This window comes from Coptis chinensis, chromosome 6 (genome assembly GCF_015680905.1).
Source record: "Coptis chinensis isolate HL-2020 chromosome 6, ASM1568090v1, whole genome shotgun sequence".
NCBI lineage: Eukaryota > Viridiplantae > Streptophyta > Magnoliopsida > Ranunculales > Ranunculaceae > Coptis > Coptis chinensis.
Window position 1 is genome coordinate 53,751,057 of NC_141461.1, and position 16,525 is coordinate 53,767,581.

Here is a 16,525-nt window from a genome sequence, read left to right on the forward strand (position 1 = left end):
ATGCTAGAAGATGTATCACAAGAATTGGTTAGTGGGTGTGGTGCACAAAACCATCTATTATCCTATGTCTGGAGTTCCTATTACAGCTTATTATCAACATTCTCTCTTATTCAAAGGACTGCCTTTAACCCTATTGAACCAATAGAGGAATACAAGTTTCTGTTTACTTTCTTTTATACAAATACCTATTTTAGGAAATTTTTGTACTCTCACTGTTCTCTGTTCCAAAATGGCGGTTGTCTAATTTTGTTCATTTTCTTGGACTTTTTTTTTTTTTTGGAGAAAAGAAACAAATTTAATTCGATTGTCGGTTTCGACTTTAGTTATGGTTTTCGTGTACCTCCTCAAATTATCTATTGTCTCTTCTCTTACGTCAAAGATACCACCACCTAGGTACATCCCTTCAATTGTATTATTTAACTTGTTCATTTTCAGCATGATTAGTTTTGTTGACATTGTGGAGTTTCGAAAAATAAGATGGTTTTGTGGGGCATATCTCATAGATTTTTCTTCTTGTTTATTCTTCTATTAGAATTGAGTCGGTCAGATTTTTGCAATGCATATCTTCTAGTTTTGAATCTATGTACCAAAGAGAGCTCAATGTGCTTCTCTAACCATCTTCCTAGTTTGTTAAGAACTTAAGATCCCGTGTAATGCTTCTTAGTCCTTTCTTGCGGCTTGTAATTTTTTTTATCACTGGATCGCTTCCTTCCAGTCTTTGGTGATGTTGGTGCACTCCAACAGCTCTTGATTGATCAGCCAAATATACCCAAAGAAGAAGGTTTGAAATAAGTATTTATATCCAATCCTTTGAACCTTGTAGTACTGACACACTTTATAGTTACTTTTGTTTACATGGCTTTGGAAGCTAAGAAGAGCTTTACTAAGCTGTTTCATAAGAGGTCTTATATCATGATTGCTTATTATGGACTTCTTTGGGCTGTTAGCTTGCTCAATCTTGCTTGGTGTGCTTTTCAGGTTTGTCATTTTGTTCACTTTGACTTCATAGTTTTATAATAATGGATATTGTTATGTGTTGAAACTTTGTTTAGAGTATGATTTTAGCTTTGATAATGAAATTTAGTTTTAAAGTGGATAGTGAGTTTTATTGATAAATGTCATTCTTGGTTTACGACTTTACGAGTAGCCATGAGGTAGTGCTAGTGATCAAAATATGGGTTGATTTAGGAATTACTGTAACTGATAATGGTGTACATTGTGTTATTACTATCTTCTACTTTTATAAAAAATTATGTACCTACTATGTTAAAGAGTTGTGTCTTTTCACATCAACCCTGTTTTTGATAAAGATTAAAGTTGGTTCAAATATTTGCATATCCTTTATCATGGTATCTGCATTTTTATGGTTTTCGATTCTTTCTTTTTAATGTATATATGGGGATTAGCCAGCCATCATATGACCTCGTGGGATTAAAATCAACCCGATAAAGATAGAGAGTATATATATATTTTCTTACGGGTGAAAATGGTGGCTGAACTAATAATCTTTAACTTGACCTCTTTAATGTCTGTTACTTCTTTGGGCATTAAAAATTCCTCACCAAGGTGCATTGTATAAAGTATATGCATGCAATATTGACCAATTTCAGCTTTTCTCGATGTTATTATGTGGTGGGAAAAATTGTTGGTTTTATGAACATTTTAGATGCTCCCATAGCTCTTATCCACTTGTATATCCCGAACTATATCTTATGGTCGGTGTCTCTGCTTTTAATTGTTGATTTCTTGATGCAGCCATGGGAATGCACCAATTGGAAAGGAATTTTCATGGAATCTTCTCTCTTTGTTTACAACTTCTGGAATGCTTTTCTTGGAAATAAGCTTGTTGGCCTTTCTACTCCAAGGAAGCTATGCTAGTAGGTTGGACGATTAACATGAACTTTTGTTATTTCGGGCATAATCCTATCTGTCGATATACTTCTCAAGGTACTTGTTTTTGTCTTGCCGCAGAGCGACTCAAACTTTCTATTTTCAGTAGTTAGATGTCACTTATCATCCCTCATGTTAATTAAGTTGTGATCCTTCCAAATCGTCATTCTTAGTTCATTTTCTTACATGCGGGTATTGGTTGGACAATCGACATAACAAGTTAGGAGTGGGATTAGTGTATTCAGGAAAGGTGTAATCACTTGGTCCAGTTTGCATAATAACAACTTGTTTTGGTCTGTTGTAATACTAGGACACGTATCTGTTATATGTTGGAAGTTGATACGGAATACGACGTGTCGTTTATTTAGTGGAGGTGTAGAGTGATCTACCCTGCTGCATAGTTGAGGCGATCTTAGAATGTATTAAGAAATGATGAGAAAGTGACCATTGATTTTTCACGTGTGAGAGTATGGGGATGACAAAAATCCCACGTGTGAACTTTGCCTACCAAACTTTTAATATCTCTTGTCCTCATTGAGCTCTTCTTCTATGTCAGAAATTCAGAGAACATACCCGCCATTTGCAGGATAGCTTGTAGCAAGTTCAGCTGTAACTAAGGCTTCTGGAACACTCCAAAGTAGAGGAAAAATTAAAAAACCAAGCAAAGATAAAAGGGGACCCCCTCCTGCCTTGACTAAATCTTCAACCCCAAAAGGTCCTCCAGAGACTTCATAGAAGATAAGAGCAATAAGGGGTAAAAGTGTTAGTTTTGGATTTGCTTTCATAGTGGCTTCCTAGGCATTAGAAGTTCCATTCAGTTCTTCTTCACCCATGAAACAAAACCTCCAAATCAACTAGTATAGCGCAACACGGTGAGGATGGACCGTAGGTTGCATATATTGTAGAGGAAAAAGTGTAACGCCAACATCAGCTTCCGCATTTGTTACAAACGAAAGCTAATGAAAGCCTACAAATGGTAGTATTAAGGTCTTATCAAGTCCACCGTGACAGTAAAGGGTACATCAATTGGTGATGCCCACAGAAAAACCACATTACAAATGCACCAATCCTTAAAAGTGGAGTATCTTATCTTGTTGTTAGACTTCATCATCCAATTTAGTCATTACTAATCTTAAACTCCATTTATATGCCTGTTGATGAAATACTAGTTACTTACTTTTCTTTATCCTGATGTTTTATAAATTTCATTCCATAGGTTTGGGATACAAGGCAACGTACTTGCTGCAATTCTTTTGACACCCATGAAGAGTACATTTCTGATATGACTTATGCGGCGGATTCATTGAAACTTTTGGGAACGAGGTAGATCTATTTTCTTTCATATTTATGATATTATGTCGTTCTTTTATGCAACTCTGGCTTGCGTATATGTTTCTTATTGAGGAATGGATAAATTGATTCATAATGACAAGGGCAATGCTACTATTTCTAATGATGGTGCTACTATTATGAAACTTCTTGATGTTGTTCATCCTGCTGCTAAGATTCTTGTCGATATTGCCAAGTCTCAAGAATCTGAGGTATACATTAGAAAACAAATTTACAAATTTTACAAATTGCGTAAAATTTAAATTTTACTAAATTTAAATTTACTAAAAGAGTGAAATTTTTATATTTATCTTAGAGTGGGTTATGATGGTTGCATTACTACAACATTTAACAGCTTATACTTTAGAGAAGATAATGACATTAACAAGGACATTGTCTCAGAAAAAGTTGAGAGGGTATCATTAATAATTGTATTGGTTAGGTTTTAGGAATAAATTTGGAATTCACTTGTAATATTAATGACCGGATTTATTGTTTACAGGTGGGTGATGGAACCACTAGAGTAGTTCTTTTTGCGGAAAAGTTTTTAAAGGAGGCCAAACTTTTCATTGAGGATGGTGTCCACTCAAAGTCTTATATGTAGTTTTCGAGCTGCTTCCAATTTGGTAAGGAATTTGGATCTTTTGGTTTGATTGGATGGATATGTTCATGACAAATTGTTCTAGAAGCCATGAGTTTGCTACTTGTATTTCAGGCAATTAGCAAAATTAAGGAACTTGTTGCGAGTATAGAGGGGAAAAGTATGGAAGAAAAGAAGAGTTTGTTGGCAAAGTGTGCTGCTACAACACTCTCTTCAAAGCTTTTTTTTTTCTTTTTCTTTTGATAGGAAAGACCTCACTCTCTTCAAATTTGATTGGTGGTGAAAAAGAATTTTTAACATCTATGGTTGTGGACTCAGTTATTTCAATTGGCAACTATGATACATTGTTTATTGTATTCTTGTATTCATTGTTTATTGTAGGTTTAGCTGGTCTTGCTACAAAATATGAAAAATTATTTTTTTTTTATTAGCAACCCATCAGCAACGGTTTATAACCGTTACAAACGAATTTTAAATTATTTTTTTTAAATTAACTAACAACTTTGCAACGGTTACAAACCATTGGTAAAATTTTTAACAAATTACCAATGCTTAAAAAGCGTTTGTGAAATAAAAAACCGTTGCAAAGGTTTTAAATATGTGTACGAAATAGTTATAATAAGCGTTGGAAAGTTCTGTTTGCAACGCTTTTTAAGCGTTGGAATTTCCAACACTTTACCGACGCCATATTTGCAACGCTTAAAAAGCGTTGTGAAAATTATTAGCAACGCTTTTTTGCCGTTGCAAATAGCCTGTTATGGTGTAGTGAATATAAAGAATTAGAGTTAATACAAAAGTAATGTTTTAGTATATAACCCTATCAGGTGATTATTATACCAACTAAAATTAGGATTTTGTCTCCAAGGTGTGTTAGGTATATTAAAAGCGCAGACATTTTCTGGCTGTGATGGTGGTTGTTCATAGGCAAGAGGACAATAATGATCGGAATGCTCAAAACTAAAACATAAATTACAGCGAGGAGAGTTTATATTCATGACAAGATTGGGTTTCCCTTCTTGTTTATTTACAGAAAGGACATCTACCTTATGAATGAGGTATTCAATTAAAGTTCTAAGTTCAGGATCTTGTCTAACCTCAAACATACTGGCTGCCTTAGCTGTAGAAGAAGAAGGAATGGAGCGGGAGTAATCATTACCTCCCCAATTGTTACTTTTCTTGGATTGATTATCTAGAAAGTTATTAGCATCTGTAGCTCCTTTACCTAGGAAATTACCTCCGTTCATGATATCTAAAGTCTCTTTATGATGTTGGGATAGGCCTTTGAAGAAGGCACGAACTAGTGTGTCTTTACCAAGATTATGATGGGGACATTCTACTAGAAGATCAATGAAATGATTCTAAGCCTCAGAAAAGGATTCTTGAGGCTTTTGGAAAAAAGAAATGAATATGTGATAGCATTTCATCAATCTTCTGTGGTGGGTAAAATTGTTCCATAAATAATTCTACTAATTTTTTCCCTGTGTCGACAGAGTTCAACTTTTGTGTTGTTAGCCAAGCAGCCGCTTTGTCAGCTAGGGTGAAAGGAAACACCCTGAGCTTTATTTGTTCAAGTCTTACGTTAAGATGATGAAATGTAGTAAGAACTTGTTGTATCCTACGTAAGTGTTTATAAGGTTTCTCATGGTCTAACCCATGGAAAATAGATAGTAGGTTAAATATATTTGGGGGGGGGGAAGATTCTAAAAGGTTCATCATGTAAATCCTTATAGAAATCATAGAGAGATCTCTCTGCTATTTCTTCACCGATTGCTACAAATATAGTGGTGGTGGATGTTGGTGGTGTGTGTGTGGTGATTGGTGAATTTCTAGATAGGCGATTATTTCTGCGTCTACGATAAACTAATATGATAGGTTTATGTGTACCAGATCTTAATCTCATGCAAGTTTTAAATCTGATAGGCAATTCCTAATGAGCATGCAAAAATAGCTTGATTATTACTAGAAATAGAATCCTCTGACTGTAAATTCGATGATGTATAGAGGTGTTACCTGGAGCGTCCTTGATATGCGTATAAATAGGGCCTTCAACAGCCTTAAAGCACGTCTTTGTTATTTGAACAATTATACGAGTACTGGTCCTGGTACACGGTGTGGATTGTGAAGTCCTGTAAAAATTTTAACCTTATTAGTCTAAGAGTTTTAAAAATTAGGTTAAGGCTTTTTACTGTGGGCTTCGTGTTGGGCCTTGATGTTAGGCCGGTGAAACAGACTTTGGTAGTGGGTGGGCTTACTAACTAATATTAATTAATTTTTTTGTATTTTTGTATCAAACCAACGGCCAGGCCACTTAAGAATTGAGGGATGGTGTCCGTGCGTGCACGTTCCTTAATTAGAGAACCCCAATTCTTTGAGTTTTCTAGACACCGTTTAGAATGAAAAAATTGATTTTTAAAATTTTTGTAGTTGATAGCATACGAGTACTGTACTATACTCGTGAGATAATATTGCAAATAATATTAAAAAATTATTATAACCTAATTAGGTGCACTCTCCAGAATATGGTAAATTGGGTGCTGTACGTGAGTCAAAGCTAAGTGCGGGTCGCACTCAGTGAAGGCAAATATGAGGCGCGTGCGCACTCACAAATAAATAACTAGGGTTGAAACTTTTAGGGTCAGGTCACGGGAGGACATAGAGTTGGTTTCATAACTCATATGCTCTCAAACAGTATAGCAGAAAAAATTGAAGAAATTGCAAACAGTGTTTTCAATGTTGTGTTAGTGAATAGTAAAAATAGTGTTTTCTAATCTAAACACGCGTAATGTAAATGAACTAGATGGCAAGTGGCGCCATTGATAAGAAATAATTTGTGTATGATTTTGTTGAACAATAGAAATGGGATGCATGAATAGTAGAATTATGATGAAGAAACAGTACTTATCAAGATATAAAACTCTCTAAATCATGTGATAGAGGAAAGAGTAGTCAAGTTTGTACCACTCTAGTCGTACACTACTTGGATGCAATTCTAGATTAGAATAATGTTTTAGTAGTGAGAGTCAAAATAGTAGATTTAAGGGTGAAAAATAGTGTTTAATAAGATGATAAAAGATATATAAGGGGTTTAATCCGCCACGCGATTTGATTGACTATTAGTTAGTATCAAATCGCTTGTTTTGATCCCTAGTGAATACTGATAACTCGTAAAAACTCAATTAGATTACTCTAACCTTATTCTTACGATATCAATAATTTATTTCCTACTCTCACATATATATTCATGCAATATATAGAGTACGGAATCGTTCCACTCTTAACTCTCAAGACTTAAACAAATTCAATTGAACAAACACAAAGAACAATGGTAAGAGTAATGTGTTATATGAAATATCTATTCTATGATTATACTACAGTTCAATTTATACTAACAAGATAATGATATAATTCAACTACAGAAATACTAACTGGACTCTATGATAAGGAATTAGGGGATTGATTCGCTTTAACTCTACTTAATCTACTAACAAAGAACTGTCACTCTAAATTGAAATGCTATCGCGATAACAATTGGTAAATCTAATCCCTAACTATTCATGGCAATCTCTACCAAGTAATAACTAGCATGTGAAGCATTAAACCCATTCTCATGGTGAACTAATTACTTCTAGAATTGAATAGATTATCAGGACGAATTCTAAGCTAACAAAATCAAGTTTTCTTCAAGGCTTCCTCAACCCCTCTAATGGAGGGTTAGCCTAGAGTCATTAAACTATCATTTCTCATGGAATCTAAATAAGACATAATATAAAGATTTGAACTTTACTTGTTTAAACTCAATTCGAAACTACTCATGCAATAATTGAATTAAACTAATAATGACAAATAAGTAAATCTAAGGATTTAAGCTAATAAATAAATGAAAATGAAACTTGATTATGAAGAACTAATTAACTTTATTTATCTAATGAATAGAAATAACAATAATTTAATACTGAATTTGAGGCAAGAATAAAAACTAATTAATTAATGTAAAACTAGATCTAGAACTAAGGTTTAATGGCTACTTTTCTTATCCTAACCTAATTTATTTTCTAACCTAACTATCTACCATTAACAAAGAGCTAAGCTTTTGTTTTTATACATTCAGATCCAAAAATCGTGCATGGGCTTGGAGCCATGTTTTGGGCCAGAGAATCAGGCCCAAAACCCAATTATTTCAGTCCAAAAAGGCATCTTCAGCTGCAGTTGGCTTCAACAGACTTTCCGTCCAGTTCTCCTCCTCTGATTGGGTCAAGGCTTAGACCATTGGAAAGCTCTTTCTGAGCCGGTCGTTTTGACATAAGGTAGGCCCCATTCTGAGGTTTGAGTCCAAAGATATGTCCTTCGGAAGTTCTGCTGACTTTGTGTGCTGTTTCGGCCCGCGTCGACTTTTCAGCTTTTGACCGGGCTTTTAGAAAGGCTTTGTCTTCTCGAAACTTGGCCTTTAATCATGGAACTCCTTAGTAACAGACCTTTGCTCCTTTATCTCACTAAAGTGGCACATTTCTGCACATAATGGACTTTGAAGCCTGAAATGCATAAAAACACGTAATCAGTATTAACTCTTACTTATTATTCACATAATTGGTCTAAAAGTACGATTGTTAAGGGGTTAAAACTACAATTTTGGGCTCTTATCAAACCAATCCCAAACAGCATTTTGCTTGTCCTCAAGCAAATATGAGAAATTAGAATAAGTGACCAAAAATGGAGTTCTAACTACTCTCATTTTCATTGAGTCGCGATTGCATTGACCATATCGCAACAAGGCGCTTAAACCACTAGGAATTCCCTAGTGGACGAGTTATAGCCTCGTGAGAGTTTTCCAAAGAAGGTACTCACAAACTTCATCTATACTACAACGACTAAGAAATAAAACTATTGTTTCCTCATTCATGTCTCAACTATCTATACATCTCACTAGCAATTGAATAAGAATAACCAAGTCAAAAACCTAAACTAATATATGCATAATAATCAATCATCTATGATACAAATATATATACTATGAGTAATACTATGAAATGCCTAGCAGGTTCGTTTCTGAAAACTCGGAATAACGTCCTTAAGTAGGTCCCTCACAAAAATGTCAAGACAAAACCACTCTGATTTTTCCGCTCAAGTTTCGCTACTCCAGTGTGCAGTGGGCACACTTTACCTTACAAACTCAATGACAACAAGGAAGCCGGAGTCGATCAAACACATCTGCCACTTACTATCAAACTAACCTATTCCTAATTGAGCTAGAGGTCTTTATTAGGTGTTATGGGGATTAGGAGATGGTTTAAGAAGGAAGGAAATGGATATTCAAAAAAGACAAGTCTGAGATAATAGAGTCTTCATATTATGTAACTAGAGAAAACCTTGTTATTTACTTTTGCTTCTACACTTTGTTTCCATCCTTAGCCATATTTTTTTTCTTTTTCTTTGGCTTTTGACTCCTTTTATTTATTTATTTTTTGGAGTTTTTATTTATTTCTATTTTTTTTTTCTTTTCTTTAGATGGAAACTTCTTTTCTTTATTTTCTGAAGCAACTAACTAATTTTTGTTTACACAAGTTTTTCTCTTCTTCTTTCTTCCTCATTCTATTCTCAGACTTATTCTAAATTGGGTAGGTTGATTTATATATTTTTTTTTATTTTGTTTTGTTTTTGTAACAGGGTAAAGGAATTGTGGTTCATGGAAGGCTAAGGAAAGGCTCAGAGGGGCGACTAGTGGAAAATAATTCATAAGTTTGAATTTCTGGCTATATCGATCCAAAGAGGGCCTAAATTCTCGCTTAGGATATGGCATAGTGATCAAGCAAGTGGACGTGTGATATCTCTATCTGGATTTTACTTCTCCCTTGTGTCATTTCTCGAATGTTTCGCTCATATAAGGCTTTAGGCTATATTCTCACAGGATTTGTAGAATAAGTACTCTAGCCTAGATTTCAGAAACTTACTGCTAACAATCATAGATACTCATGTAATATATTTATTGATAGATGCAAAAATTATTACCTACATATTAACCTAAGTTTCTAACAATTATTCTGATGCAAAAGCTACGTGAGACTTCTAGATTGTTAAGAGCATAGAGAAAGAAAACAATACCAATATTCCTAAGTGTATAGCATAACTTATTTATTTATATTTATGAATTTTTTAAAATTCTAACTAGAAAACAAGTGCATATTATACCTATCTATATCCTAACAGATGCCTTAATTACACGTGTTTCTATGCCCCCAAACAAGAAGCAAGCTTTGTCCTCAAAGTATTTAAATAAAGAGGGTAGGAAAAATACCATTGAAACGCGTGAAATTCAGGGATATCTGCAAAACAAAGTTAGAACGTACTAATATAGGAAATAAAAACTGACTCAACTCTATAAGAGTTCTACCCTTTATGGGGTTAACAAGAATGAAATTGCTTGGGACATAAGCAGACACTAACTGAAACTAAAAACTTACCTCCACTCCAGCGTTTACTCGTCATCCTCCTCTTCTATAAAGAAGTGAGGTTCCTTCGCATCCTGCCATGCCATTATAATTTGCCAAGCTTGCCGCCATTTATCATCTACGGATGCTAACCTGTTAAGCGCCACTTGGTCGGATGGGGTGTAAGGTGCAACCTGATGAGGTTGTATCCTCCACCCTTGCCAAGTCATTGCACGGAAAGATCGGATAATACAATTGGTGGGTCTCACAATTTCGACCCCAACCCAATCCGTGAAACGGGCACAAAAAATAGGGAAGAAACATAGCATAATACGGCAAACTAAAACAGGCATAAGAAGATACTTATGCCTCATGCTATGGGCTCGTGCTAAACTAGACATCAAGGTTCTGGGAAGGTCATGACACATACGTCCCGTGTCTAAAGCAAGGAAGACGCTGCAAGTGGCATCATTCACAGAAGAAAACACGCCATTCCCCTAAAATGTTTAGCATGATCCAAAACATAACAGTTCCTATGTTCATGGACAGGCTACCAAGGGCGACGTTATATTCGCCTTGGTCCTCGATCACGAAAAATGCCTGCCCCATAAGCCTCATGCAAAAGTCATAAGTGTAGACATGCATATTATCTACCCAATAGCATCATGGGTCTTGTATTTCAGTGGGCATGGCAAGTCCAAGAACAAATGCTAGCAAGAACCGTAAGCGGTTCCCAGCCAACGTATGTGATCGCCTCGCGAAACCAAGCACCATAAGTAGTGCTTTGGAACAAATCTTCGAAAGACTGTTCCGGTATCAATGTTGGAGATGTCATCTCAAAATTACGCTTTGGAAAAGCTGCGAATGATCCGGATACTACTCGCGAAAAACTGGAAATTTTCTGGTCCACGGAAGTCGTAGCCGAAAGTGCTCTCGAAAGTATTTGGAATTTCCAGTGTTTGAGCTCGGGTCGCGCTATGCTTGGGCGTGAGTGCGCTCTGACAAAAATTCAGAAAAATATATAGTCGAGAGTCCTCCCCAGAGGGCGCCTGAAGTCTTCGGAGTTCTTTGAAACTTCGAAAAATGAGCCAAACGAGGGAATCGCGAGTGAAAGGTGAGTGGTGGAAGTTAGGTGTAGTGTGGGTTGTGAGTGTAGAATGAATGAAGTTTTTATAGGTTTTGAATTGTTAAAACGAATCGGTAGGTTGCCAAAAAGCTTTAAGGCAATTTCCGAAAACAATAAAATTTCCGAACCCGAAAACAGAAACAACTCATATTCTTGATTCTATAACAACCCTAATATCTTTTATACTGGATTTAGACTAGTAACTTCTAAACTCTCTTAGATTTCATCCTACCACCACATCTAATCATAGGTATGCCAATTATGACAATATTCTCAACCTTCACTCCAAAACAAACTCTAAAATAGAGGATCTTCTACAAATCATGATAGAATAAATAATACCACCCCCAAACAATTCGGGAAGGTGGGATTAACAATAAAATCCATGCACAATTTGAAAAGAACAACATTATATTAAAATTGAATTTCAAACAACATTTAACTACCAAATTCAAAGTTAACTACAGAATTTAACAACGTAACATCCTATCTACTATAAAAAAAAAAAAAAAAAACAATATCAAAACAACAAACAAGAAGAAATCTAGCTACTCTTCAAGGGAGCGAGGTGGGGGTAAGAATAGGAATTTGAGTGATCAAGAATGGAAAAACCAAACACCCCACCCCCAAACAAATTTTTGAAAACAGGTTTGTAAAAATTTGTTTTAAAACGTGGGTCTTTTAAAGTTAGATTCCCGAGACTTAATGTGGGGTCATTTTACGTCAGATTCCCCTAGACTGTGCACACCCCCAAACAAGCATGAAACTGGGGTGGCACAAAGTGGATGATGCGTGGTCAACTATAAACAAATAGTCGGAAGAGTTGGGGGTCTAGCCATAAAAACATGATACTAAATGCACCCCAAAACAGAATAATGTTGTATAATTGGAAGCAAACATGTAAGCGAAGGAATGAAAACTTATGCATCCTATCAACGAACATATGCAAACCATCATGTTGTAATTGTTTTAAATAGTTGGAATGACCAAAAAAAAGATGAATTAGCGATACTTTAGGTGAGAAGGGAATGAAGTGTGGATCCCGATGTCTTTTATGAAGCTCGGATGAGGAAAAATAAGACAAACTAGGTTTCTCACTACACTCGGTCGAGCTTGTCTCTCAATTACGAATGGTGTACTCATGGGATTGTGTGCTAGGCAAACATTCTTCACCGTGAAGGTTAAAAATTATAGATGGTCTCTCGAGGCAATTGGCTCGAGGGGCAAAATCGAGGTTCCTTTTAAATGGTGGGTGAATGGATGGCTTAGTTGTGGTAGATGGTTGGATTATAGGAGGTGGTAACTCAGGTGGATGGTGGTTGGTTGGTGGTTCATCGGGTGGTGGATCCTCACATGCTCTTAAAAACTCTACATCTGGCTTAGCTGAATCCACAAGGTTGTGGTTCGTGGCTTTATCTTTAAGATTTTCCTCTATTTCTTTCCTTGTTATTTCCTCAGCTGCCAAACTGAATTGAGATTCACATTGCTCTAAAGATGTAACTTCCTCATTTTCTTGCACATTAACTTGTTCATGCCTTAGATTTGAATTGTTAATCTCCATGTCCTCACCCTCTTCCTCTAAAACACTACAAGTATCATCAATGGCCTCATTCAATGTGTCGAGACATCATCCAAATTCGAAAGTGCGTTAGCAAACTCAAAGGCCCCGACATGCTCAACAGGAGGATCCATATTACGAGAATGCCAATAGTTATCAAATTCTTCCTTCGTCACACCTTTATAAATTATCTTCTAAAGTGTAATCATTATATTCATCGTCAGGTGGATCAGTGGGAAGTTCCTCGGAGCCATCGCTCAAGTTTGAGTGGTCATCCGAAACTAGTCCTAAAGAGTTGTCTACAAGAATTTCCTCATCCAAGTGGGGTGTGGAGTTAATATCATGGTTAATGGGAGGGTCTTCGGAAGGTAATGGTTCATGAAATGTAGAGTAGGTGTGAACTAGGTTGACTGGGTTAGTTATGGGAATAGTGTCGATCTCTGGCATGGTAGAAATGTCTGGCGTAGGTGAACCTAGTTTCTTTAGGTTCCGGTTTATTTCCTGAAGTATTATTTTGTTTTGGGCCATTATTTCATCGAATGTTGTTAGCTGAGGGGAAGCTTGGTGGTGTGGGTCTGGTTGGTATGGTGTTTGATAGTCATAGTTATTGGCGTTTGAGTGACTCTTGTTGATGTCGTACTATGATGGGTTAGGTTGAGGCTGAATGGCTGGTTGATTGTTATTGGTGGAATTACATGAATAGTTTAGATGACTAGAAAACTCTTGATTGTATGAGTCACTATAAAAATTTGAAAATTGAGGCTCATAGTTATTATTATATCCTATAGTAGGCTCAGACTCTTGATATGATGGGCATTAAGAAGCCCAATGGTTAGGACTACCACAACATGAACATGGTGAAGGGTTCCCATAATAATTACAAGATTGCTCTTGATATGATGGGCATTGAGAAGCCCAATGATCAGGACTACCACAACATGAACATGGTGAAGGGTTTTCATAATAATTACATGATTGCTCTTGATATGATGGGCATTGAGAAGCCCAATGGTCGACTACCCACAAAGATGAACATGGTGAAGGGTTTGCATAATTATCATATGATTGTTGGTCTACATATTGATATGCCATATTGGTTTTTCAAATATATTATAGGGCAACTAATATGCAACCACAACTCTAAGCATACATTTCTAGATAGGCGTGTGGTATTTATTTCTATGAAAAACAAGCCTGATTATACTAGAATTAAAACTCCTCGTAAGAGGCGAGGGAGTGGAAGAAGGAGTACTGAATGCCTCCTTGCTTCTGCCGTTTGAATAGCATCTTGTATCTGCGATCTCAGTGTATTTAACAAGTTAGAAACACTGAGTAACTTGAAGACATAAAAATTTGCATTTACCTATGAAAATTGGGCTGTTCACACTGAATTTTCCCTTGAGGGCGCGAGTGCCCTCTGTTTTGTCGAATGTCCAGTGTTTTGGGCGCGGGTCGCGCTCCAGGGTTTTCAAGTTTTAGGCCTTTTATCGTACTCCAAAAAATCTGAAATTTTTACAGTAATTTGCTAAGACGTCTATGAAGTATCCTGTAAAATTTCAGATCAATCGAAGCTGTTAAAGTCCCTTTACTGCCCCCCAAAGTTTGCAAAACGGTTTTTGGACACAATACAAACAACCGAATGGTTAACCCTTCAAAACAAATCCAAAAATTGCCAAATTTTACTGGAGACTCCTGACAGATCCTAATTGTTCCTGTAAAAATTTAGAGCAATTGGAGTTGTACAACCTCTCCTTATTGGCTGGTGTTCCAGATATTAAGTGTTTGCAACACTGCAGAAACACACTGGAAATACTCTACTATTTAGGAGGTCAAAACAACTAAAAAACTCGTCAAATTTTTACTACAAACTCCTGACTTAGGACAGATACTCCTGTAAAAATTATAGAATTTTTATAATTCCCTAAGTAACCTTATTCGTCTGTTTTTCAAAAACATACGGTGTGGAAACTGAAATGCAGCACTGTAAAGATCGTATTTTTTTTCACAAGGTAAACCAACTTTGAAAATTCTAAAAATATTCCAGTAAATCAACAACACATTAAATATTATGTATGAAAATTTTTAGAATTTTCGAAAATTTAGAAATACCTTCACCGCAATGTTTTTCTCAGTGAATCCGCAGCCCCAATGCCTAAAACAGTGAACAGTTCCAAAAATCAAGAAATAAGAATGAAAAATTAAAAGGATGGGTGGGTAGAGAATGGGGGATTGCCCCTTGGATTCAAGCAATTGAATTCTTGTCTTGAACGAGATTAAGATGGAAGCGGCGCCATTTGATAACTCGTAAAAACTCAATTAGATTACTCTAACCTTATTCTTACGGTATCAATAATTTATTTCCTACTCTCACATATATATTCATGCAATATATAGTAATGGAATCGTTCCACTCTTAACTCTCAAGACTTAAACAAATTCAATTGAACAAACACAAAGAACAATGGTGAGAGTAATGTGTTATATGAAATATCTATTCTATGATTATACTACGGATTCAATTTATACTAACAAGATAATGATAATTCAACTACTGAAATACTAACTGGACTCTATGATAAGGAATTAGGGGATTGATTCCCCTTTAACTCTACTTAATCTACTAACAAAGAACTGTCGCACTCCAAATTGAAATGCTATCGCATAACAATTGGTAAATCTAATCCCTAACTATTCATGGCAATCTCTACCAAGTAATAACTAGCATGTGAAGCATTAAACTCATTCTCATGGTGAACTAATTACTTCTAGAATTGAATAGATTATCAGGACGAATTCTAAGCTAACAAAATCAAGTTTTTTTCAAGGCTTCCTCAACCCCTCTAATGGAGGGTTAGCCTAGAGTCATTAAACTATCATTTCTCATGGAATCTAAACAAGACATAATATAAAGATTTGAACTTTACTTGTTTAAACTCAATTCGAAACTACTCATGCAATAATTGAATTAAACTAATAATGACAAATAAGTAAATCTAAGGATTTAAACTAATAAATAAATGAAAATGAAACTAGATTATGGAGAACTAATTAACTTTATTTATCTAATGAATAGCAATAACAATAATTTAATACTGAATTTGAGGCAAGAATAAAAACTAATTAATTAATGTAAAACTAGATCTAGAACTAAGGTTTAATGGCTACTTTTCTTATCCTAACCTAATTTATTTTCTAACCTAACTATCTACCATTAACAAAGAGCTAAGCTTTTGTTTTTATACATTCAGATCCAAAAATCGTGCATGGGCTTGGAGCCATGTTTTGGGCCAGAGAATCAGGCCCAAAACCCAATTCTTTCAGTCCAAAAAGGCCTCTTCAGCTGCAGTTGGCTTCAACAGACTTTCTGTCCACTTCTGTTCCTCTGATTGGGTCAAGGCTTAGACCATTGGAAAGCTCTTTCCGAGCCGGTCGTTTTGACATAAGGTAGGCCCCATTCTGAGGTCTGAGTCCAAAGATATGTCCTTCGGAAGTTCTACTGACTTTGTGTGCTGTTTCGGCCCGCGTCGACTTTTCAGCTTTTGACCGAGCTTTTAGAAAGGCTTTGTCTTCTCGAAACTTGGCCTTTAATCACGGAACTC

At 35.8% G+C, this 16,525-nt stretch overlaps 1 long non-coding RNA gene across 2 annotated transcripts; it reads left to right on the forward strand.

The window, feature by feature from the left end:
• Positions 1 to 1,758: 1,758 nt before the first annotated feature.
• LOC147493613 (uncharacterized) lies at positions 1,759 to 4,233 on the forward strand. 2 transcript variants are annotated; one of them, XR_015199266.1, is made up of 4 exons: positions 1,759 to 1,947; positions 3,107 to 3,213; positions 3,722 to 3,845; positions 3,935 to 4,233. It is a non-coding gene; the product is annotated as an uncharacterized LOC147493613 (long non-coding RNA). The 2 variants fall into 2 exon arrangements; XR_015199265.1 differs by having other exon boundaries at positions 3,722 to 4,233.
• Positions 4,234 to 16,525: the final 12,292 nt, after the last annotated feature.